This window comes from Ovis canadensis, chromosome X, assembly GCF_042477335.2.
Source record: "Ovis canadensis isolate MfBH-ARS-UI-01 breed Bighorn chromosome X, ARS-UI_OviCan_v2, whole genome shotgun sequence".
Taxonomy (NCBI): domain Eukaryota; kingdom Metazoa; phylum Chordata; class Mammalia; order Artiodactyla; family Bovidae; genus Ovis; species Ovis canadensis.
The window spans coordinates 103,526,329-103,550,583 of record NC_091727.1 but is presented as its reverse complement, the minus strand read 5'-3'; the positions used below and the strand labels follow the sequence as shown (position 1 = coordinate 103,550,583).

The 24,255-nt window shown below is 43.5% G+C and overlaps 1 pseudogene; it reads left to right on the top strand.

The window, feature by feature from the left end:
• Window positions 1-13,273: 13,273 nt before the first annotated feature.
• LOC138931288 (U2 spliceosomal RNA) lies at window positions 13,274-13,371 on the top strand (annotated as a pseudogene).
• Window positions 13,372-24,255: the final 10,884 nt, after the last annotated feature.

Sequence of the window (24,255 nt, the reverse complement as noted above, 5' to 3'; positions counted from 1 at the left end):
TGAAGCATACAGTGTATTAGTTTTGTGTGGCTGCTGTCACAAATGACCACAAATTCGATAGCTTAAAACAACACAAAACTATCATCTCACAGCTTCTCTAGGTCGAACATCCAGACACAGTGTGGCTGGATCCTCTGCTCAGGGCCTCCCAGGGATGAAATCAAAGTGTCCACCAGGAATTGGGTCTCTTCTGGTGCTGGGTTCATCTTCCAAGTTTACCAATTGTTGGTAGAATTGATTTCCTTGTGGTTGTAGGACTGAGGTCCTCATTTTCCTGATGGCTCTTGATTGGGGGTCATTCTCAGCAACTAGAAGCCACTCACATTCCTTGTCACAAGGCTTCTTCCACCTTTAAGTCAGCAACAGAGAACTTTTTTCATGTCAGTCCCCCTTATGCTTTAACTCTGACTTCCTCTTCTGCCAGTAGTTAAAGAACATTCTGTGCTTTGGAAGAATTCATTTGACCAGGTTGGGCCTCACCTGGATAATCTCCCTATCTTAAGGGTCACTGTTTTGGGACTGTAAATCTGTAAAACTTCTTTACAGTAGTACCTAGATTAGTGTTTGAATAACTAGGGACATATTTGTGCCCACTGGGCTCCAGGAATCTTAGAGGAGATTCTGCCCACCAGATGCACTATGTCCTCTTTGATGTCCAGCTTCTTTCACTCAACATTGTGTGTGGAAGTTTCATCCATATTGTGAGGATCAGATCTTTTGGTGAACATGTGTACATATAGAACTAAACACTTCTTGCTATAAGATAGTAAAGTTTTGGACTTTTTGTTACCAAAAAATAATCCAGCCTATCCTAACTGATGCAGCAATCTAAAAGTGGAATTGCTATGACCAAAGGTGATAGAGCTTTCCTGGTGGCTCAGACAGTAGAGAAGCCACCTGCAATGTAGGAGACCCAGGTTTGATCCCACGGTCAGGAAGATCCCCTGGAGAAGGGAATGACTACCCACTCCAGTATTCTTGCCTGGAGAAGTCCATGGACAGAGGAGAGTGATAGATGCTGCCATATTGCCCTCCAATAAGGCAACATCCTGGATATTGTACAACAGCATCTTGCCACATCCTTACTGACAAATGTTATGACAGAAGCCTGTGTGTGTAAATGAACTATGACCAATCTGAGCTTTATTTTGTATGCCTATAAAATAAGGATTTTACCCTAAGGATCCAGGAGTACAAGCCTAACTCCCCACCTGTCTGAACCACTAATATCACTACCAAGGACTGTGCATGTCCCTTACTGTGCTCTGTTTTTTTTTGTTTCATGGAATTTATCACTCCCAAATATCCCATATATTTACTAATTTAGGATGTTTATTGTTTGCTTTCTATGTCTACTCAATAGGATATGAGCTTCTGCATGGGGGGCGGGGTGAAATCTCTGTTAGGTTGTTGTTAGATCCCAGAGGCCTAGAAAATTCCCTGACACACAGCAGGTGTTAAAAAATATTGGTTAAATGAACACATAAATATTAACTCAATATATGAACTTGAGATTATTATCCATAATTATAGGTTATTTTACAGTAATAGTCATCATATTTTCTAAATCAATTAGGCCACTGCTTTAAGAAAGTATTTTCTGCATTGAAATGTGGGAAACGATTTAACTATGCATTTGTAGCCATTGAATCTACTTTGTCCTTCTTCTACCTCATTTTTAAATTTTACTTTACACAGTTGTCGAGAAATTTTTTAGAATATCCTAAACTCTTTCTGGTTATGCTTATAAAATTGAGACTACTAAAGAAAACCAGAGATTTAAAGATCCTCTCTTCCTAGAGCATTCTACCATACCAAAACAATAAATATTTGTCCCTGCAAATTCTGTCCTGAAGTATCTTCCCTTCTCACTGCAACTGATCAGTATGCTGCTTTTCCTTCAAGATCAGAATCAGTGAGGGTCCAGAGCAGAGCTGTCAAAAAGAACTTTCTGCAACGATGGAGATATCCTTCATCTGCCCTCCCCCAAATCCTAGCTGCTAGCTACCTGTGGCTTCCGAACCCTTGAAATGTGACTGTGACTGAGAAATTAATTTGTAATCAAACTTAATAATAAGGCATTTTTATTCACTTTAATCTTAAGTAATTTAAATGACCACAGGTGAATAGTTGCTATCATATTGGACAGTACAGCCCTAGAAAAAAGAGATGGAAGAATGAAATCCATTTTTGATCCTTTGATTATGGTAGCCAGAGGGATCCTGAAACTCAAAGGTGAGAGAAAAAGTGCCGGGTCCCTTTGTTCACAACTCCTTCCCCCAAGTGATGGAGAATAAGCAACAGAGTGCTCTCACCTTCTCTCCTCAGATAGAAAAGCTTGGGCAGGGGGACAGAAGGATTCATGCTCTTGTAGTCATTGAACATCACCTTAAGTTGCTCCTTCATGTGGTCATTGGCTTAAGTTGTGTCTACACAGGCCCAGTGACTCAAGCTGGAACTCTGAATGTGAAATGACCATTTGGAGACAAGGATTTCACAGCTCACACACAGTTCCCCTGGTCACACTATGCTTTGTGCAGCTCACCCTGGGGGCACTGGCAGAGGCACTCAGTCCATCTGCTGGAAGATTGGACACTTCAAAAGAGGTGGTAATTACTGAAGCAGGTAATGGATCATAAGGAAGTAAAGTCTAGATACATCACCCAGTAAAGAAAATAACCATAACTAAGGTTTTAAAGGAGCAAAGAAAAGAATATTACCTACTTTGAGCTACTTCTTGGAGCAGAGGATATTTGGCTCTACTGTGATGTTATGAAATTAATTTGAGGTTGAGAAACTGTAATATATTACAGCTATCAGTCTCTCTGGATGGTTTTACAATCAACATGTAAGATATGAAAAAAGAAAGATGCCAATAACATATTAATGTGGTATTTGGTGTTCAATCTTCTTTATGCAGCAGAATATTACAGCTGAGCAAAAAATGATCAAAAAGTTGGTTCTCTTTTATACAAAGAAACAGAAGGAGGAAAGTTGAACTTTAAATTATCCCATCTGTCTCTTTCCATTGATTGAGTCTTCCTCATTAAGATAAATTTCGAGCTAGAATATCATTATCTTTTGAGTTCTCCAGAAAGTATGCCTTTCAGCTACCTTTTCTTTCTTTTTCTTTCCTGATTTTTTTCTTTTCCTTTTTCCCCTCTATATTGGCAGCTTCTAAGGAAGAATTATCCCATTGTGTATGTCTCAAATTTCTTATTTGAGTTCTTCTGGAAATATATGTATGGTTAGCTTAACACCTGACACCCACCTCATAGATGCACCCAAGCGAAGTCAGACATCTGCCATGTTGGCACAAGAAGGGTGTGTGACTTCTCTCAGACAGAAGAGAACCCAAACTCAGCTCTCCCATAAACTAGCTGTGGGATCTTGGGGGAGTCACTTACCCTGCTTCTCGGCTTCTTCATCTGTCGAAAGGGAGACACCAGTGAAGAGGACAGAATGGCTGAGTGAGCTTGCTTTTTGACTTCTGGCTGGTTCTGACTCGCTTCTTCTGACAGATACCATGGCTCTGCTCAGTGGCTTATTTCGGTCCCTCTCCAACAACCAATGCTGATGTGATGTGGACATTCTTGGTAACTGGTAGATAGCAAGTGCTCACTGGGCATGCATTCAACCCCCGCTCCTTTCCCACATTCTTAGCCAAGCAGCTAGTGCTGCATGTTCATCAGAAGCCACTTGTTCTCCCCCTACCCTTCATTGCCAGGGATAAAATGAACGGACAAAGCAGGAAGCACTCATGATGACAACATGCTTATGAGGATAACAAGGCCCAAATGGACCCTGTGAATAAGTAGAAGAGCAGAAGTTTCTGTTCAGTTGCCTCCTCCTATTCCCCATCCCTACAACCCTGAGGATCCATCTACTTCCCTATTTGTGGGCTCAGTATCCTCCCCAAACCCACCTTCAGACCCTTCATTAAACTACAGTGTGGGTGAGTGAGAACTCTCCTTGTTCCACGGACATTTCCATGCGGATCAGAATCTCCAGTTAAAATGGATTGTTCTCTGAGTACAAAATCTTAGGCGTGAAGGTGGGGGAGAATACCCTCCGTTTCAAAAGCCTTTTCTGGAGTTCTGGAAACAAGACCATATAATTTCATGCCCACGGGGGTGAGCCAACACCACAAGGCCTTCTTGAACAGCAAAAGGACCAACTATTTTCCCAGTGGAGATTGCCCAAGTCCTGATCCGCAGGAAAGGAATCCTATTAGGTCCCCATCAGTTTGAACAAGAGGGGGCAGCAGAGAGCAGTTGGCCAGAGCCCCAGGAGCGGAAAAAAAAAAAAAAAGCTGCCTTCCGAAGGATTGATGCGTTTGAACTGTGGTGTTGGAGAAGACTCTTGAGGGTCCCTTGGACTGCAAGGAGATCCAACCAGTCCATTCTGAAGGAGATCAACCCTGGGATATCTTTGGAAGGAATGATGCTAAAGCTGAAGCTCCAGTACTTTGGACACCTCATGCAAAGAGTTGACTCATTGGAAAAGACTCTGATGCTGGGAGAGATTAGGGGCAGGAGGAGAAGGGGATGACAGAGGATGAGATGGCTGGATGGCATCACGGACTCGAAGGACGTGAGTCTGAGTGAACTCCAGGAGATGGTGATGGACAGGGAGTCCTGGCGTGCTGCGATTCATGGGGTCGCAAAGAGTCGGACACGACTAAGCGACTGAACTGAACTGAACTGGAGAGAGATTTGTGAGGAGGCAGGTTGGAAATGAGTAAGGTTGATGTCAAGAGAACAAACAGTACAGGGAAGGAGGGTGAATAGGTCTAGGCTTCAACAGACACCATTGTGGCTGGAACTAAAGAATAACGAAGGTATCTGAATCTCCATAGAAAGTCTCTGGAGTGAAAGTGAAAGTCGCTCAGTCCTGTCTGACTCTGAGACTCCATGGACTGTAGTCCATGGAATTCTCCAGGCCAGAATACTGGTGTGGGTAGCCTTTTCCTTCTCAACCCAGGGATTGAACCCAGGTGTCTCACATTGCAGGCGGATTTCTTTACCAGCTGAGTCACAAGGGAAGCCCAAGAATACTGGAGCGGGTAGCCTATCCCTTCTCCGGCAGATCTTCCCAACCCAGGAATCGAACCAGGGTCTCCTGCATTGCAGGCACATTCTATACCAATTGAGCGATCAGGGAAGCCCAAAAGAAAGTCTCTAGGGAGAAAGCAAAAGATTCTTCAAGAGATTAGAGCAGCCCTTCTCAACCCTTTGTGGGTTGAGAAATATGATGAACTCTAAAGGCCTTCTCTGGAGAAAAGTCAACGTGGATTTTATAATCAAACTCAAGAAGTGTTGAGCTTCCTGAACAAACCTATGCATGGACTGCAGGTCCAAAATGAATATAGGTGCTCTGAGACAGTAAAAGCAAGACCATCCTGTCACTTGGGTTTTTATCCTCTCAGATGTGTAAGTCTGGGCTGCCCACTCAGGAAGGGGCCCAGGCCTGTCTTCAGAGGTACTTGCATTTCTATTAATTCTAAACAATCCCAAAGCATCCTTGGACTCGAGTTTATTAAGGATTCATATATAAGATTTGAGGGTTTCTTTGCTACTCTCTACCTCCATCCACTAGCTAACACGTTGAAATATTCCTAAGTGCCAAAGACTTTGTGTTTCTTACCTAAATATGGCCTCAAATCAATGAACTCTTCCCATCTTCACTTTACAGTGAAGTAAAGTGAGGTGAAATCATTCACCCAGGTTCACACAGCCAGCCAGTCCTAGAGCTGGGATAGGCATCCATCTAACACACTCTGAGCCTGAAGTCTGGGTCATTACCCATGCTGCTGACCAGACCCAGCTCAGGCTTCAGAGTTTTTAGAAGAACATTTCAACATTCTTCTAGGAGGAACCTTGTTCAGAAGGTTGGTTTTGAGTCTTTGTTTTTCTGATGGATGGTGAAGATCCCAGTCTCTGGGATCCTTGTCTGATATGTGGTTAAGCAGGTAAGACACCCACCCAGGGTGGGTGGGGGGAAACGGGAGGCCCTGTGATGCTTGCTTTCTTGACACCCTCAGTTCATGTGTTGCTTCAAACACTGGACATCCTCCCATAACTGCACAGCTTTGCCGAGGCAAAAACATTCCTGCTCCAGAAATGCGTACAGCCTGTGGAATTTTGTAGATAGAAGTTGTTTATTAATAATTCCTTTTTATTGTTATGTTCTCTTAGATTTTACTTGATAAAATATATCTGTTGAAAGAGGGGATATGTTTTAGGAAAAAAAAAAAAGAGTGTCCAACTGCACCGGCTGCTTCCTCCCCACTTAAGGACGGAGGTTTGACTCACTCCCCTGATTATGAGAAAGGTAGTGGTGAGACATAGGTTCCATGCCTGCTGGGATAGTTGGCCTGTAAAAAAAAAATCAGTTCCCTTAAATAGTTTTTTTTTTTTTTTTAAGTCACGTTTGTTAACTTACTTTGTGAACAACCACATGGAACATAAAATAGATATGATCACAAAGAGTGGGCATTTTAGAGAATAATGAAGTCAGTGCATCATATAAATAACACACTCCTGTGGATTAATTTAACTTGTCTTTATAGCAAAATCACAGCTACCTTCCATACTGTTCAATCTACAGTCATCTTAGATGTATGGGGCTTTTCACCAGCTTTATAAATAAATTGAATCAAAGCCTCCAATGAGAAAATGAAAAATAATTAAAAATGATGTTTTTCTCAACCCCCCTGCAATGGCATGGCATTATGGCTGATAGCCATGAAAATATTCAATGTGCTGAGTTTTGCTCCATTTCCCATATTAAAGCACAGTTGGAAAAGATGTTTATTTACCTCTTTCAGCTACCTGGATTAATAAGAGTGTCCAGCGAACCACTCTCTGCTATTTTAGCTCTGTTATTCTTTTTCCAGAAGGAAAAGAAATTTTAATTAACATGATTTCTCCACATGCTTCTGAAGGGTATGGTGACACACTCTGCTCTGGCATGCAATATTCAATACAGGTAAAGCATTTATCTGTAGAAGGAGGTTTCTTCTGGCAAAACAGCACAGTCCTCAAGAGGAGGTGGAAGACGAGCAAGAGAAATGGAAGAGAAGAGGAAGAGATGGTGATGAAGGATGCAGGAGAAAATTCTTAAGAGTGGAGAAAAGCCCTGGTATTGAACTTTGAATGGATTGAGTTGAAATGCAAAAGCAAATGAGTCATTAATTACCCACAAGAGATGAAGTTTTCAACCAGAAGATGCTGAGTTATCTTAAAGGGGCAAGGTTTAGTAATGTGCTCCTCAGTGGAAATGACAACTCACAAGCAGGTTGACCTCTGTTACAGAGACATAAAGTTACAATTCTGCACAAATGAGTTACATGAAATCATAAATCTGCTTGAAGGGCCTGACTCCCACAAAATTTCCGAGTGGTATCAAAATGCTTGCATGACCTTTGGGTGGTTCCGCTTAATCTATAGCTGAACTCTAGGGAATCATAGTTTCACGATACATTATCAGCTGCGACATGAAAGGAAGTGTTCCCTGGCCAAATAAAGGCAGGAAAAGCTGAGTTAAATAAAATAAATAGAGACTTGTAATGGCAAGGCTTCTTCAAGTTTTTAGTGCTAATTGGCCTGTATACGCCTCCCATGGAGGGATAGAGCACATTATAATTTCCCAAACATTCTTGTCAGTGAGTGTGTTGTTCACAAATGCCTATGAATATCTCATTGATCTAGTATTCCCTTGAGGAAGTTTGGGAACTATAGCTTAATCATCTAAGGTGCTTCCTCAGGTAACTATGGAGAAGGTGATGGCAGCCCACTCCAGTACTCTTGCCTGGAAAATCCCATGGTTGGAGGAGCCTGGTAGGCTGCAGTCCATGGGGTCGCGAAGAGTTGGACACGACTGAGCGACTTCACTTTCACTTTTCACTTTCATGCATTGGAGAAAGAAATGGCAACCCACTCCAATGTTCTTGCCTGGAGAATCCCAGGAATGGGGGAGCCTGGTGGGCTGCCTTCTATGGGGTTGCACAGAGTTGGACACAACTGAAGCGACTTAGCAGCAGCAGCAGCACATAACTAGGCCTAGGATACGGAAAAGATAGGAGTCCCTAAAGGATGGACAAAGGAATGTCAAACACAGACTTGCCTTTCTTAAGTTTGTCCTGGACTGGTCATGGTAGGAATCCACTTCTTAGTTTCTTTGAAGGTGGTGGACCAACCTCTGGGCTGCACATAAATAAAATCTCCTTAGCTGGTCTAGCTATAAACACACATTATGTTGGCTGTAGTCCAATACTTCTAGAATGAATTCAGAGGGCTAACAGCTGGGTCCTCCAAACTACCAGGAGACCCCAGCCTGATGGCTGAAGGCTGAAGCCTGAGTTTGTCATAGCTTTGAGGCATTTCACCAATAATTGATGATTGGTCGGACTGAGGGAAAGGGTAACAACAGAGCCAGTGAAAACACTAGAAAGGATTCATCAGTTCTGCAGTAAAGGAACATGGTTGTTGGTATATTTTATTTTTACCATAAGAATGATGGCCAGGTTCAAGAATTTCAAGAGTTCCAGGTGTTGGCTGAGAGATCAAAAGAAGAGTCTTGCCATTTCACACTTCCATGACCTTAAATCACCCACATATTATCTGGAAACTGACATTTACTCCAAAGCCCTTTGATTGTGCCTTTCAGTGAATGTAAAATGTCATGCTTTCCTGGAGCAATTACGTTTCTGCCAAAATGCCAAAAGATGGGAAGTTTGGTAATGGGAGTGTTAGGTTAGTGAAATGTAATCTTTCTGTCTTACTTCTGAAGCTCTCTGATGGTTCCCATGTAATTGTCTTTGACATTTAATTGAAAGCACCATGTTTTTTTTACTAAGCAACCCATTTGAGCCCTTGATGGTCACTTAAGACCTACTTCACTGCCATCTGGCACTCTTCCAAAGCCAAGATTATGTAGTAAATGCAAGGTTCAGCTCCGTCTGCTGCAGTCATGTATTGATCTTGTGGTTCTTGAGGGAAATGGTATCTTATTCAGATTTTCAAGTTCTATCTTATAATGAAGATCCTTTGGCTTCCCATGGTTTCGTAGCTGTGAAATCAATTATGACTTCAGTAGCACTGACAATGTACTATATTTGTGAAAAGAAAATTGAAAAATTATTACCTGATGGATGAGAAATGGTTTTGACATTTACAAACAGAAAATGCTTCTCCATATCTCTTCTAAATGATGTCTGATGTTGACATTAGCATTTATGTAATTCATCCAGTTGTGGAAACCATTGTGTGCTAATTCTTAATAGCAATACAACCTATTACAATGGGGAATAATAGTCCTTCAAAAGGCTTCATTCCAGCCTCCTTCTTCTAGGCCCATCATATCAACTCCATAATTAACTTATTTTGCTGTAATTCCGATTCAGCAAAGGCATAATGCTGTGGAGGAAGACATAATGAGGCACCTCAAATAAAGGCTGAAGTGGATGGGGCAACAAACAGGTCTTCGTTGAAAGGTTTGTATTCACTCAGGAAAGCTTTCATGAGCAAGATTTGAGATCAAAAGGCATAAGCTTTTAAAAGGTTTTTGTAATGAGGGCCAAGTTTTCTCTTAATTATCCAAAGGCAATTTTGATAAAGAGGTCAACAAAGTGTAGGGTTTAGATTTGGGGTAATCTTAACAGAAAATTCTAGTCTGCCTACCTGTGATGAGACCAGAGGAAAATTTCATCATACCTCGGTACTCCATTTCCCCACAGTGGTTGGCATTGGAAGGCTGAAAACAAAAGGGTTCAACATTTCTGTAGGTGGAAGTGAGTGGATATGTAAGTTACTGACCAGGGTTCTTGGACTCCTTAATCAATAGAAATTGACTACAGGCCAGACAAATTCAGGCCAGGTTTTATTGATGCCCCTACTGCAATAGGAGGAAGCAAGAACAGGTTCCCTTGCTTCCTCACTCGCCAAGGTGGGGCAACCTTGTTCTCACCTTGTTCCCATTATATGGGGTGAGGGTATGGGTGTGTCTAGGGATCAGGCCAGAGGGGGTGGCTTAGGTGGTTTGCCCACCTCTTTGGTGAATTGATGCTTTTGAACTGTGGTGTTGGAGAAGACTCTTCAGAGTCCCTTGGACTGCAAGAAGATCCAACCAGTCCATTCTAAAGGAGATCAGGCCTGGGTGTTCTTTGGAAGGAATGATGCTAAAGCTGAAACTCCAGTAGTTTGGCCACCTCATGCGAAGAGTTGAGTCATTGGAAAAGACTCTGATGCTGGGAGGGATTGGGGGCAGGAGGAGACGGGGAAGATAGAGGATGAGATGGCTGGATGGCATCACCGATTCAATGGACGTGAGTTTGAGTGAACTCCGGGAGTTGGTGATGGACAGGGAGACCTGGCGTGCTGTGATTCATGGGGTCCCAAAGAGTCGGACACGACTGAGCAACTGAACTGAACTGAACTGAACTTGGTGGTATTGAGTGCAGGGGGTATGTGGTGTCCTGTTTTTTCTCCCAACTCTTCAAAAGTGAAAATTAAGCTTTTGGTCTCTTTGTGTCTTTTTGTCCAGAATTTGCCCCAGCTGCACAGGCACACAGTTATTTTTAGCCCCTTATATTTTATTTGTATTTTGTTGCTTGAGGAGACGTTTGTCCAGGTGCAAGCATTGCAGCTCTGCAGCAAAAGGTCCCAGGTCCCAGCCTGTCTGATTTAGGAGCTACCTGTCCCTGGAAGAGACCTGGGCAGCAGGATTATACCCACTAGGTCAATCAGAAGAGTAGGGTGGTCCCTGCCCGCTGAGCTTGCCAGAGCATGTCCACACAGGAAAAGGCAGCAGCAGCTCCAGAGAGAGAGAGCCCTGGGGGTTGTTGCCAAGGTGCCATCTTTTGCTCTGGGTACTAGATTGACAAGGGTCACCTTGCCAAGCTGAGCATTTAGGTGACAGGAGTAGTACATGCAAAGGAAAGGAACTGTGAAAAAGCATATTGTGGAAGTACTAAAAGAAGTTCAGGGAGGCAAAGCGTATGGGCCAAATAGATCCCATCAGCAGCCTGGGACCATATTTTAAAGAGCTTTCTATGCCATACAGAGTTTGCACGTGATTTTGGAGAAAGATACTGCTAGGGCAGAGGACAATGTATTCATGCGGAAAGGTTGCCAGGATGTCCTTCTTCCTCTTCTCTCCCTGGGATCCCATTTCATCAATACAGATTAGCTCAAACACCAGCACTGCACAATGTCTCTGAGACTCTCTGACCAATCGCACCACTACACACATACACACACACAGCTACACACATGACACAGAGAATACTTCCTCCTCAATACTCCCATTTCACCTCTTAATTGCTTTCATCCTGGCACCTAGCAGGATTTAGTGAATGAACTTATATATTATGTCTGCTTCTTCAACTAGAACATGCCATCTGATCAAGAGCAGAAAATGCGGGGTGGTTTTTTTTTTTTTTCTTTTGGTTGATTGGTTTAAGCACCATCATTCCAGAGACTGGATGCACCCACTTCTATTTGAATGTGGTTTCCTTAGGTTGATTTCTTTTTTAAAAAAAATTTATTTATTTATTTTAATTGGGGGCTAATTACTTTACAATATTGTGGTGGTTTTTGCCATACATTGACATGAATCAGCCACAGGTACTAGAACTCTGTCCCAAACCCCTCTCCCACCTCCCTCCCCATCTCATCCCTCTGGGTTGTCCCAGTCCACTGGCTTCGATGTCCTGTTTCATGCATCAAACTTGGACTGTGCATTGAACTTGGACTGTGCATTAAACCTGGACTGTGAAATGCATCTATTTCACATATGGTAATATATATGTTTCAATGCTATTCTCTCAAATCATCCCACCCTCACCTTCTCCTGCAGAGTCCAAAAGTCTATTCTTTACATCGGTGCCTCTTCTGCTGTCTTGCATATAGGGTCATCGTTAACCATCTTTCTAAATTCCATATATATGCGTTAATATACTATATTGGTGTTTTTCTTTCTGACTTACTTCATTCTGTATAATTGGCTCCAGTTTCATCCACCTCATTACAACTGATTCAAATGTATTCTTTTTAATGGCTGAGTAATACTCCATTGTGTACATGTACCACAGCTTTCTTATCCATTCATCTGCCGATGGACATTTAGGTTGCTTCCATGTCCTGGTTATTGTAAACAGTGCTGTGATGAACATTGGGGTACACCCAGAAGTGGGACTGCTGGGTCATATGGCAGTTCTATTTCCAGTTTTTTAAGGAATCTCCACACTGTTCTCCATAGTGGTTTTACTAGTTTGCATTCCCACCAACAGTGTAAGAGGGTTCCCTTTTCACCACACTCTCTGTAGAATTTATTATTTGTAGACTTTTTGATAGCAGTCATTCTGACCAGCGTGAGATGGTACCTCATTGTGGTTTTGATTTGCATTTCTCTGATAAGGAGTGATGTTGAGCATCTTTTGATGTGTTTGTTAGCCATCTGTATGTCTTCTTTGGAGAAATGTCTGTTTAGTTCCTTGGCCCATTTTTTGATTGGGTCGTTTATTTTTCTGGTATTGAGCTGCATGAGATGCTTGTATAGTTTAGAGATTAATTCTTTGCCAGTTGTTTTGTTTGCTGTTATGTTCTCCCATTCTGAAGGCTGTCTTTCACCTGCTTATAGTTTCCTTTGCTGTGCAGAAGCTTTTAATTTTAATTAGGTCCCATTTGTTTATATTTGCTTTTATTTCCAATATTCTAGGAGGTAGGTCATAGAGGGTCCTGCTGTGATTTATGTCGGAGAGTGTTTTGCCTATGTTCTCCTCTAGGAGTTTTATAGTTTTTGGTCTTACATTTAATCTTTAATCCATTTTGAGTTTATTTTTGTGTATGGTTTTAGAAAGTGTCCTAGTTTCATTCTTCTACAAGTGGTTGACCAGTTTTCCCAGCACCACTTGTTAAAGAGATTGTCTTTTCTCCATTGTATATTTTTGCCTCTTCTGTCAAAGATAAGGCATCCATAGGTGTGTGGATTCATCTCTGGGCTTTCTGTTTTGTTCCATTGATCTATATTTCTGCCAGTACCATACTGTCTTGAAGACTGTAGCTTTGTAGTATAGTCTGAAGTCAGACAGGTTGATTTCTCCAGTTCCATTCTTCTTTCTCAAGACTGCTTTGAATGTTCAAGGTTTTTTGTGTTTCCATACAAATTGTGAAATTATTTGTTCTAGTTCTGTAAAAAATACCATTGGTAGCTTGATAGGGATTGCATTGAATCTATAAATTGTTTTGGGTGGTATATTCATTTTCACTATATTGCTTCTTGGCCTTTTGGCTAAGATCAAGTGTAGTATCTGTCTTCAGGCTGACTTCTGTTTGACCCAGCAGGAAAAAACTTCTTCTCTGAGCCCCTGTATCTGGCGGGAATCCTCTGAAGGATAGCTTGAGGCAAGGATGTGGTGTCTCCTAATGGACTGGTAGGGTATGGGAGGGAAGGCAGGAAGTCACAGGGTTGGGATCTCAGGGCAGGTCCACCAAGTAGGGTGGCTCAATTACCTCCCATGGGGCACTCCAGAGAGCTGGCCTTTCCCTGGCAGAGAGGTGGGCAGGGGGTGGTGAGGGACATAAAATCCATGCATTTTTGGATCTCTGGGTGTGCATTCACAGAGGTGGATGGAAGGGGAACATAAAATGGGTAGGGCAAGGCTACTGTCTGCTGAAGCTCTCTCTGCAGGTGCCACAGAAAATGTTTTATCCATCTCTGTACTTGGTGTGGTGCATAGTAGGAACTCAACATACATTTGTTGGATGGAAGAAATTGCTATTCTATTTTCCACAGACAACACAGCAAGTGGACTCTGATTCTGTTCCTGTAAAGGGGTGGTGTTAAGATCTTCCTCCTTACTGCTTTTAGAGACTATCAGACACACTGCTTCCCACCATTGATTTCTATTCAGCTGAGATTTGTGCAAAGCCAATGAAGGAGGAGCTACGTTTATTATTTGTTTGCAACACATTCCAGTGAATGCTTTAGTATTCAAAATCCACTGTACTTTTGCCTCATTTATTATTTTTTTTCCTGCCTCATTTATTTCTAAAAGAGAAGTCAGGAGATATTCTTTGCCCTTTAAGTAATGGACATGGGAAGTCAACAAAAATACATTTAAAAACACATGCATTCACTTTTCATTTGTCCAAGTTCAAAATTAGATGTTTCTCCTCCATTATCTCATAAAAGCATGTGATTTATGAAAGAAACTGAAGCGAGTGTCATTAAAACTGATTACCCTAAGTGAATAGTGATGTATTTGTGGGTAGCAATGTGATTATGATGTTAGTGAGAGTAATCTAATGATCAGTGGGATAATGTGATTTTGTGGTATTGATAAAAGACTAAAAACAGAAGCCTTCAGTGAAATCACACCTCTGATCTGAAACAAGCCCCAAATGATGACCAAAAGGACGTTTGTTTTGACTCCACTCATGGACCTAGTGCCCAGGAAGATAGTGCCCTCACACTGCCCCAGCTGCTGAGAGTCCAGTCTCCTGCAGATCTTGGAAACTGGGAGAGAGAAGGGAGCACACAGCAGGAAGACTAAAGAATTTTCTCTGAGAGAGGCCCTCTCCGCAGATGCTCCCAGTCCCACCAGGAGTCACCACCTGCTCCTTCTTTAGTGCCTGGTGCCTTCCATCCCTCTGCAACCCCTTTGCATCGCATCAGTGGCCCTCCTCCTCCTCCTTGTGCATCATCACTTTCTCACTCAGCCGTGGATCCTCCACCTCTCAGCATTTCTCAGCTTTGAAAAGGACACCGTCCTTCCTCCCTCCTTACATCCCCCACTGAATGGGTAGGATATGCACCCTGACCTTATCCCCTCTCCTGCCTTGCTGCCCCCTGCCACTTAACTCCTCTGAATATGAACCTGATCCTCCTATTGTACTGGCCTGAACTGATATGATGCAAATTATTAAATGCCACTGTTTCTTGTTTCTCCATCATATCTAAGCTCTCAGAGCATTTGATGACTTCTTGAAATTCTCTCTGCATATGCATCCCCAATATTTCCCTCTCCTGGCCTCTGCTTACTCTCTAACAACCCCCTTCTTCATCTCCTGCTGCCTACGTGTGGGCCCTCTTGTCTCCCTTAGAGATGCCTCCCCCACCCCACCCACGACTTAGATGACCACTGCTCTGCAGCTGCCTCTGAAATCTAGGACTCCAACCAATCACGTTTCTCCTGGCTTCCATTCCCATCAGCACATAGATATAATTCCCTCTTTTCTCTTTGCCCTCTGCCTCTGTGGCATGGTTCACTGCAGTGCTAAGCATTTTTCCATGACATCCAAAGTGAGAAGGGCCAGATAAAACCAGGCTCAACATTTAGCTCTGCCACACACTTCCTGTCTGACCTGGACAAGTTTCCTATACAGTCTGAACTCCCATTTACAGAACCAAAAATAATAACTCATTGTTGCCTTGCATGGTTGTTGTGAAAATTAAAAGCATTTATGATCATCACCTGGCCCATAATAATTATTTCTTATGTTTTAGCTGTTATTATTAATGCACCCAGTGGATGTTTTATTCCCTGGCTTTATTCCGTGGCTCAGTGTTAAAGAAACCACCTGCCAATGCAGGGGATGCAGGTTCGACCCATAGGTCAGGAACATTCCCTGGAGGAGGAAATGGCAACCCACTCCAGTATTCTTGCCTGGAGAATCCCATGGACAGAGGAGCCTCGTGGGCTACAGTCCATGGGGTCACAAAGAGTTGGACACAACTGAGCAAGAAATCAACAACAATAACAACAAAATGTTTATTGAGTGAAGGGGATGCTTCAGGTACTGTTGCAGGAAGGTGAGATGCAGAGAGGAGGTTTGAAGACTTCTCACATCCTACAATATCAAGCACAGGCACCTCCTCCATAAGGACCAATGCAGTGCAATGAAGATGACCAACCTTCACAAAATATTACTTTTTTTAATGTTTGTTACTACAGAAAGCATCCAGTTTAATCCCATTACTATATATAAACTACTGTATACAAACCCAATTTTGAGGTTATTCCAGTTTTTGTTGATTACTTAAATAGAAAACAGTTGCCTCAGTGAAAACTGCACAGACAGAATATGTTCTTAGAGAAGGAAATCATTATTTGATTCTCCTGAAATTAAAGCACACTCTTCTCCCCAACTCAGCCAGGTTACCTTCTGGGAGATAACAGGCTTTTTCTCCTAAGTAACTTTCTCACACAAATCAAGCAGTCAGCTTCCAAAAGGATTTTCCACCAGTGGGAGAGGGAATCAGTACCCTGATTAGCAATTTGTTTTTGCTTCATTGACTGTTTTGGTTTGTTGTTACCTAAGCTCATTTTTTAAACAAATCTTTTCTTTTGTGATAGTTTTATATTTACAAAGAAGTTGCAGAGTTCCTGTACACCTGTCATCCAGTTCTCCCTAATGTTAGCATCTTACATAACAATGGTACATTTGTCAAAGCTAAGAAATTAATGTTGATAAATTAGTATTCATTAAACTACAAACTTTATTCAGATCTCCTTAGTTTTTCCACTAGTGTCTCTTTTTTATTCTAGGATCCAATTCAGGATACCATATTGCATTCAGTCACTATGTCATTTTAATACATATGCCATTGATATTGCATAAAGTCATAATTACTCTCAAAAGGTTCTGTGCCCCAGAACAGTATAAAAAAACCTGGGAGAGTCAATGTAGGGTGGAGAAAAGTGATGAAAATGGAATTTAGGCCCATCATCCAAATAAGCAAAATTAGTTGGAAAAAAATTTTCTCAGATAGTGCCAAAGTGAAAGGTTAAACATTTGGTTTCTTCCTTTTCCTCCCAGCCCAGAACTTTCTCTAGTTTTGCCTCTCCTGGGAGGTTGAGCTCTGGTTGTGTTGCAGGAAGGAAGCCAATTCTGACTCCATGTTGGAACTGTTTCTTTGATTTGCTTTTCATTGCTTTTGTTATTATAATCATACAGAATGGTTTGCCTTAGGGAATCATGCCCTTCGGCCTGACTGGTAAACTAAAGTTCCTTTGTTCAGAACCCTACCCACCTGTGGATGGCAGGAAGGAAGAAATTAACACATCCCCTGCCTGAGGCTTGCCATTCTAGGAGATATTTGCAAGATTAATAGCCTTTTTTCTTTGCTTCCTCACCTCCCCCCATCTTTGATCTATACAAGAACCTGGCATCCAGACCCCAATAAGATGTGGTTATTTTGAGGTGCTAGCCTGCCATCTTCTCAGTCTCCTGGCTCCCCAATTAAAGTTTCTTCCTTGCCTCAACATCTTGTCTCTCGGATTCATTGGTCTATTGTGTGGCAAGCAGAATGAGCTTGGACTCAGTAACAGTTGCACCTCCACATTTCAGTTTTGACTGTTACGCAGTTACCTGATTCACCTTCAAATTGGGAGAAACAAAGAGTCATGTTCATCTTTTCTGGAACTCAGCTGTGTGACCTTGAGCAAGTCCATTTAGCCTTTCTTGGCCTCAGTCCCCCAGTTGCACAAGCTGAGGTTTGTCAGTGGTTGACAAGGGCTGGTCTGTGGATCTGTCATATCAGAATCAGCTGGAAAGTTTGTTGCAGTGCTGATTTGCAGATCCTGCCCAACTTATGAATATCTGGGCAGTTGGACCTGAGGCTCTCTATTTTCACACACACACACACAGTTACCACAGGTGATATGGGTACACAGCAGGCTCTGGGGCACATGGGGTTAAATGAGCTGTATGCTTGCATGGATTTGTTAGGTAGTTAGAGCAGGAAAAAGGAGTCCAAAATCGTGGCTAAAAGACAAAGAAAGGGAAAAGCCTGTGAAAACAGAATAAAAGAAAATCCATGGACTAGAGTGAGAATTTCAGGTAAAACAAACACGCCCCCTTCTTGGCCAGCCCAATTTGCATAAGGCAGGCTCAAGGAAGGGAGGAGACAAACATATAAGAAGAGGAAGCCAAGACAGATTGAGGTCTTTCCTTTGGGGTCTGCCCATCCTCATGCCTCAAGAGTGTACTATATCCTTTGCTTGCCAAATAAAACTGAGCTGTAACAGAGCTGTAACACTGGTCTGCCATTTCAAATCTTTGCTGTGGCAAGACAGAACTGAGGAAATTACACACTCCCCCGACATATCTGGTGCCATGACTCGGATTTAACCTGGTTGAAACAACCTCAGCTCAGCCCCAGCAAGGCAGAAACCAAGCACAGCAGAAGCCCAACTTGGCGAAAGCTCATGTGGTGGAAGCTGAACGCAAAGGAAATCCAGTGCAGTGGAAATGACAAGAAGCTCAGCACACTGGAAACTGGGACAGCAAAAAACAAACTCAGCAGAAAGCTCATATGGCTCAATCTCAGATTCCAGAAGACCTCCAGTTAAGGTAGGAGGTCCTCACCCCTATGGCTAGAAGGACATATGGCTAACAAAATCTTAATTCCTTTACAGTCTCTCATTTCTTATTTCCTTGAGCCCCCTGTGAACAGGCGAGTGGCATGCAATTGAGTGACTCTAGCAGGGGCTACTCCCCAGAGTGTCCTGAAGGCTCCACTATCTGCTGTGCCCTAGTAGCTGTTGCCCAAATGTGTGAGGGTTCTTCTGTCCTTAACCTCCTTTGTGCCAAGCATCAGGCCAATGAAAATTGTCGGTGCAGGTCAGGCATTTAGCAGTTTTTCTGGCAAGTTATGAAAGGGGTTCCTCAGCACGTTTTTCCCACTGCTTTTTGCTCCCGTCCTTCAGCTTCTCTTTCCACTGTTTGATTGGGCAGATCATCATCTTTACATTTCTGAAAATTGTGTTTGAAACCGTTTACCTAAGATTGGGACTCAAACCCACATGGCAGGGATTTTGTGCTATGCTTAGTCACTCAGTCATGTCCAACCAGGACTTGAGCCTGACCAAAGCCCATGGTGCCTGGTTTCAGGACCTAGTGAAGCTCAGGTTCTTGATGTCTCATTGCAAAAAGAATTCAGTGAGACACAGTGGTAGGTAAGAGGTAGATTTGTTTGGATTCAAAAAGAAGCACAGTCCACAGACTGTGTGCCATCACAGAGGGTGTATGTGGTGGCCATGAAATGTGTGGTTAGTTTTTGCAAGCTGGGTGAATTCATATGTTAGTGAGTGGGAGGATTATTCCAACAACTGGGGAACCACCCACTTCTTGGTCTTTTGATAGTGCCTTGGAACTGTCATGGCACCTCTGGGTGTGTCATTTAGCTCAAAGATTGAGGATCAAGGCTTAGTTGAATTTGACTTGTCTGCTATCTTGGACCTACTTGATTTTAATGGGTTTATGTTATGACCTTGGGCTATGTCATTCTTTCAAAAGTCATGCCCTGCCCCCTTCCCTCCTGTTTCAAGCTCTTTTCCTGAGCCCCATCTGGGCCTGCAATGTTGCCTCTACAATCTTCTGGCAGGACAACCAGAAAATAGCTGACCCTTAGGAGGGAAATCCAATCCCTCTAGAAATTCAGGCCTTCATCTTCCATGTTTCCCACAACATGTATAACAACAGCATCTCTCAGTGAACCCTCTAGGGCAGGTGACAGGCACACAATGCCTGCTAGAGGTCCATCTGTTGGTGACATCCATTCAAGGGCAATTGGGCTTCCAAGGACAATGTTTGCCACTTTGGGAGTTAGCTCTGAAGGCTGTTTGGGCCCAAACCCTTACCACCCTTCTCCTAAAGTTACAAACATATTGCCAGATCAAATCTCCATTCCACTTTTATGGAACATCTGGTCTGTTGCCTCATCAATTTGTTCTTAAGCCACTTACTAACTCTTACAACCAGGACCCTGCCCCCTTGTAGGCAACATCACTCCAACCAGCTTATTACTAAAATACTCTTAATGTCCCTAACAGTACCAGATAATCCATTCCTTTGTCATTACTTCTATTATTCTATGACAATGAAATGTTTACCATGGGAAACACCCTAAACTGCTCTTATGGAGGACTAAGGGAAAAAATCAGTGAGTTACATTCCTTCAGAGAAATAACAGGATAAGGCCTATGGCTATTTGGCCAGGTTCCCAGTCTCAGGGCACAGCCTTGGATTGCTTTACATCATGGTATCTATTCCCATCTGCAGTGGACAAACTGGCAATGAGTTAAGATTACAACCCCTTAATCCTACTCAGCACTAGTCACACTGGAGATCTTAGGGATGCCCAACTCCAGCCTGGGGTCCCAGGAGGTCGACCTGCCTCAACCAGCCTAGGGATATGGTCCCTGGGAGGTTGTCATGCCTCAACTTGCTCAGGGATCCACCAGTCCAGGGGTCCCAGGAGGTTGACACATCTTGACCTGCTGAGGGACCCAATTCTTGGGAGGTCGACATGCCTTTGCCTGCCTGGGTATTCAATCTCCAGGAGGTTGTCATGCCTCAACCTGTCTGGGGATCTGCACCCTGACCCAGGGATACCCAGCTCTCAGGTTGCAACAATACTGAGTAGAATAAGCTTCAGAGACTCACCCCTGAGGAAGTCCACCCATGGAAATAGAAGGAAGCCTATGATTTGTGGGACTGTGCCCAGTCTTAGCAATAACTCAGGAGCCCAACGAGAACCCCATTGCCTTTCTGGAAAGTCTAAAAGAAGGCCTCCAAAAGTTTACCAATCTGGACTTAGACTCTTACGAGGGACAGGTGATTTTAAAGGACAAATTCCTGTCCTAGTGTGTATCAAAGATCAGGATAAAGCTACAACAGCTACAGCAGCAAGACCCTGCTGCCTCTTTAGATGAAAGCATCCAGATAGCCACCAATACCTTTTATAACAGAGAACAGGAGAGGGAGGCCAAAGCCCAGGAAAGGGAGAGAAGGAAAGAGACAAGACATGCCCAGATGCTGGCTGCCCTTCAGGGAAGCCCTATGGCAAACCCTGAGTCCTTGAAGGACAAGGCACAAGGCAAATGCCTAATCTGTAGACAGACAGGACATTAGGCCAGTATCCAAACTGTGGCAAGTCTCCTAAAATGGCTTGCTACAAATGCCATCAGTTGGGACATTGGGCGGCCTTCTGCCCTGGGGACCTGACAGCCTCAAGGTCAAGTGCCAAGCCTTCCCTCAGGATGGTTCAACAGGACTGAAGTGGCCCCCTCCAGCCAGCCTGCCTGTCACAGATAACCATGGGACTGAAGCCAAGGGTGAAACTGGATGTGGCAGGTAGGTCCCAGAATTTCTTGGTTGACACAGGGGCTACCTACTCTGTCCTGACCTTCCACTCTGGAGTCTTCTCCTCTCAAAACTGTACCATTTTGAGTGCTATAGGAAAAACAATTATGAAAAGATTCACCCAAGCACTTCTTTGTTGCTGGGATGGACAAATATTTTTCCACCAGTTTCTGATGGTCCCTGAGTGTCCTACTCCCTTTTTGAGAAGAGATCTTTCCCTGCCTTTGAAATCTTGCAACTACTGCAGTCCTGATAGAAGATGCTTTAAAACTTGGGGACAAACTATTTTTACAAGCCACCAAGTGAAACAACTCCTGAATGGGAGAGACCATTTATGGATGCCTGATCAAAGGTTCCTCAGATAGTAAGCAGTGCTGATGGAAAATCCAGGCCTGACTATATCTTCTTGTGAGGTTCTTAACCCAGCTACCCTCCTGCCTACCCCCAAGGGTTCTCTCCCCTTTCACTCTTGCCTAGAAACTTTGGACCAAAGGACAAAGCCCTGAGAAGGATTGTCAGAAGATCCTCTGACCAATTTTGAGGGAATCTGGTACACTGGTGGAAGCAGCTTTGTCTTGGATGGGAAAAGAAGAGCTGGATATGCAGTAGTCTCCAATTTTGAGACCATAGAGGCTAAACCTTTGCCACCAGGTACTTCAGCCCAATTGTCTGAGCTCATAGCCCTGACTTGAACTTTAGAGCTGGGAAAAGAAAAAAGAGTAGCCATTTACACTGACTCCAAATATGCCTTTCTGGTAATACATGCACATGCTGCTATTTGGAAAGGAAGAGGCTACTTGACCACCCAAGGGTCCTCAAATCAAATATGATCAAATCCTTAGGCTCTTGGAGGCAGTCCATTTGCCCACTGAGGTTTCAGTTTTGCCTTGTAAAGGACACCAAAAAGGGAGCACAGAAGTGGCACGAGGGAACCAAGCAGCCAATCAGGCAGCCAAAAGAGCAGCATTACAGAACAATGACCTAATAGGGGTTGCCACCTTAGTTCTACAGACTAATTTGCCAGAAACTCCTTCATATACTGAAGGTGAGACTCTTAAAGCTTAGAGTGAGGGCTTTCAAGAAGATCATATAGGGTGTTTCCAAAAGGAGGGACTCCTTTTCCTGCCTGGGAGCCTCCAATGGAAGTTGGTTAACTCCTTACATGCCATCACTCATTTAGGTGAGAAGGCCCTCCAAAGATTACTAGAAAGGTTCTTGAGAGGAACGGGCCTCCAAACAACTATAAGGCAAGTGGTCTCCTCTTGTCCCACTTGTCAATTAAACAGCCCCCAAGGATCTCAAAGACCCCAGCTAGCCCAACTCATCCAATGGCATGGGACCTACTGAGGAGAGGACTGGCAGATGGACTTCACCCAGATGCCAGTTTCTCAAGGGTATAAATACCCACTAGTCATGATGATACATTCACAGGATGGATTGAAGGCTTTCCCACCTGGATTGAGGAGGCTGAGGAGGTAGTAAAAAATTGCTCCATGAAGTCATTCCGAGATTTGGTCTGCCAAAGTCATTACAAAGTGACAATGGGACATCATTTACTTCTAAGGTCACCCAAGGGGTCTCTAAAGCATTGGGCATTACTTATTATCTCCATTGTGCCTGGAAGCCTCAGTCTTCAGGAAAAGTAGAAAGAGCCAACCAATTCTTAAAATCAGCGATAAAAAAGATAACCCGGGAGACCTCCCTGGGATGGAAGGAGGCTTTACCAATAGCTCTCCTCCGCACCCGCATTGGCCCTAAGGAACAGGTTGGTCTTAGTCCTTATGAGATGCTATATGGGAGACCTTCTGTTTATGTCAATGACCTCTTCCTGGATCCAGAGGTTCAGACCCTCCAGTCTTATACCATGGCCACTGGGCAATTCCAACAGGATATAAGCTTGTGGGGTATGAACCAGGACCCAAAAGATTGCAAGGAGTCACCACTATATGCTCCAGGGACTCAAGTCCTAATTAAAGTCTGGAAAGATGGGTCCCCAAAGGCTCAACTCCAGCCCACATGGAAGGGCCCCTACCCTGTAATACTTTCCACCACCCCAGCAGTCAAGGTATGAGGACATGACTCCTGGATTCACTACTCACAAGTCAAGCCATGGAAGAAAACAGAAGAGGACACTCAATACACCTGTGAGCCCCTGGGAGATCTCAGATACCTATTCAGGACTACAAATGAGTGCCATTCTAATGAACACTCCCGAAATTAAGTTTCTGGGGATAAGATTTCTCAGGATAGCTCTAAAGAGCCAACAGAGCTTGGCAGGGGTTGTATTCCAAATAGACAGGAGATAGATCCCCTGATCCCTGAACAAGGAGAGACTTGAGCCATCTTGAATGAGACATGTTTCTGGGTAAACACTTCCAACGAAGTTAAAGAAAGTCTCACAGTCCTCAAGAAAAACATTCAGATCCTGCAGGATCTCAAAGAATGAGCTGAAGAGTTCTTGGGGTGGCCACAATCTCTCTTGGGGGATCCTCCTGGAGAGGGGGAACTGGAGTTGGCTAATACCCCTATTAATCTCTGTTATCACCATATTGATGTTGCTTATGATTGCTCCATATATTATCAATTGTCTAACCCATTTTGTCTCTGCCCAGGTCAACAAGCTACAACATGTAGTACCAGTTCAACAAGGATATATAAAACTACACCCAACCCCGGAAAATATCACTCACCCTTAGATGGACACTGCCATAAGTACTCTGACTCTGAGGCTTGAGACCAGCAGGAAGGGGAGGCCCAATGCCCCTCACCATCCCAGCTCAGCAGGAAGTAGCCAGAGAGACCTCGATGCCCCTACTCCCCAAAAATTGGGCCTTCCATCTCTTGAGGAGGGAATGTTAGGTAGTTAGAATAGGAAAAAGAAGTCCAAAATGGCAGTGGCTAAAAGACAAAGAAAGGAAAAAGCTCACGAAAATGGAACAAAAGAAAACCTGAGGACCAGAGTGAGAACCTCAGGTGAAACAAACAGCCCTCCTGGCTAGCCCAGTTTACATAGAGCAGGCTCAGGGGGAGGAGACAAACAGATAAGAGGAGGAAGCTAAGACCCTTGAGGCCTCTCTTTTTGGGTCAGCCCGCCCTCACACCT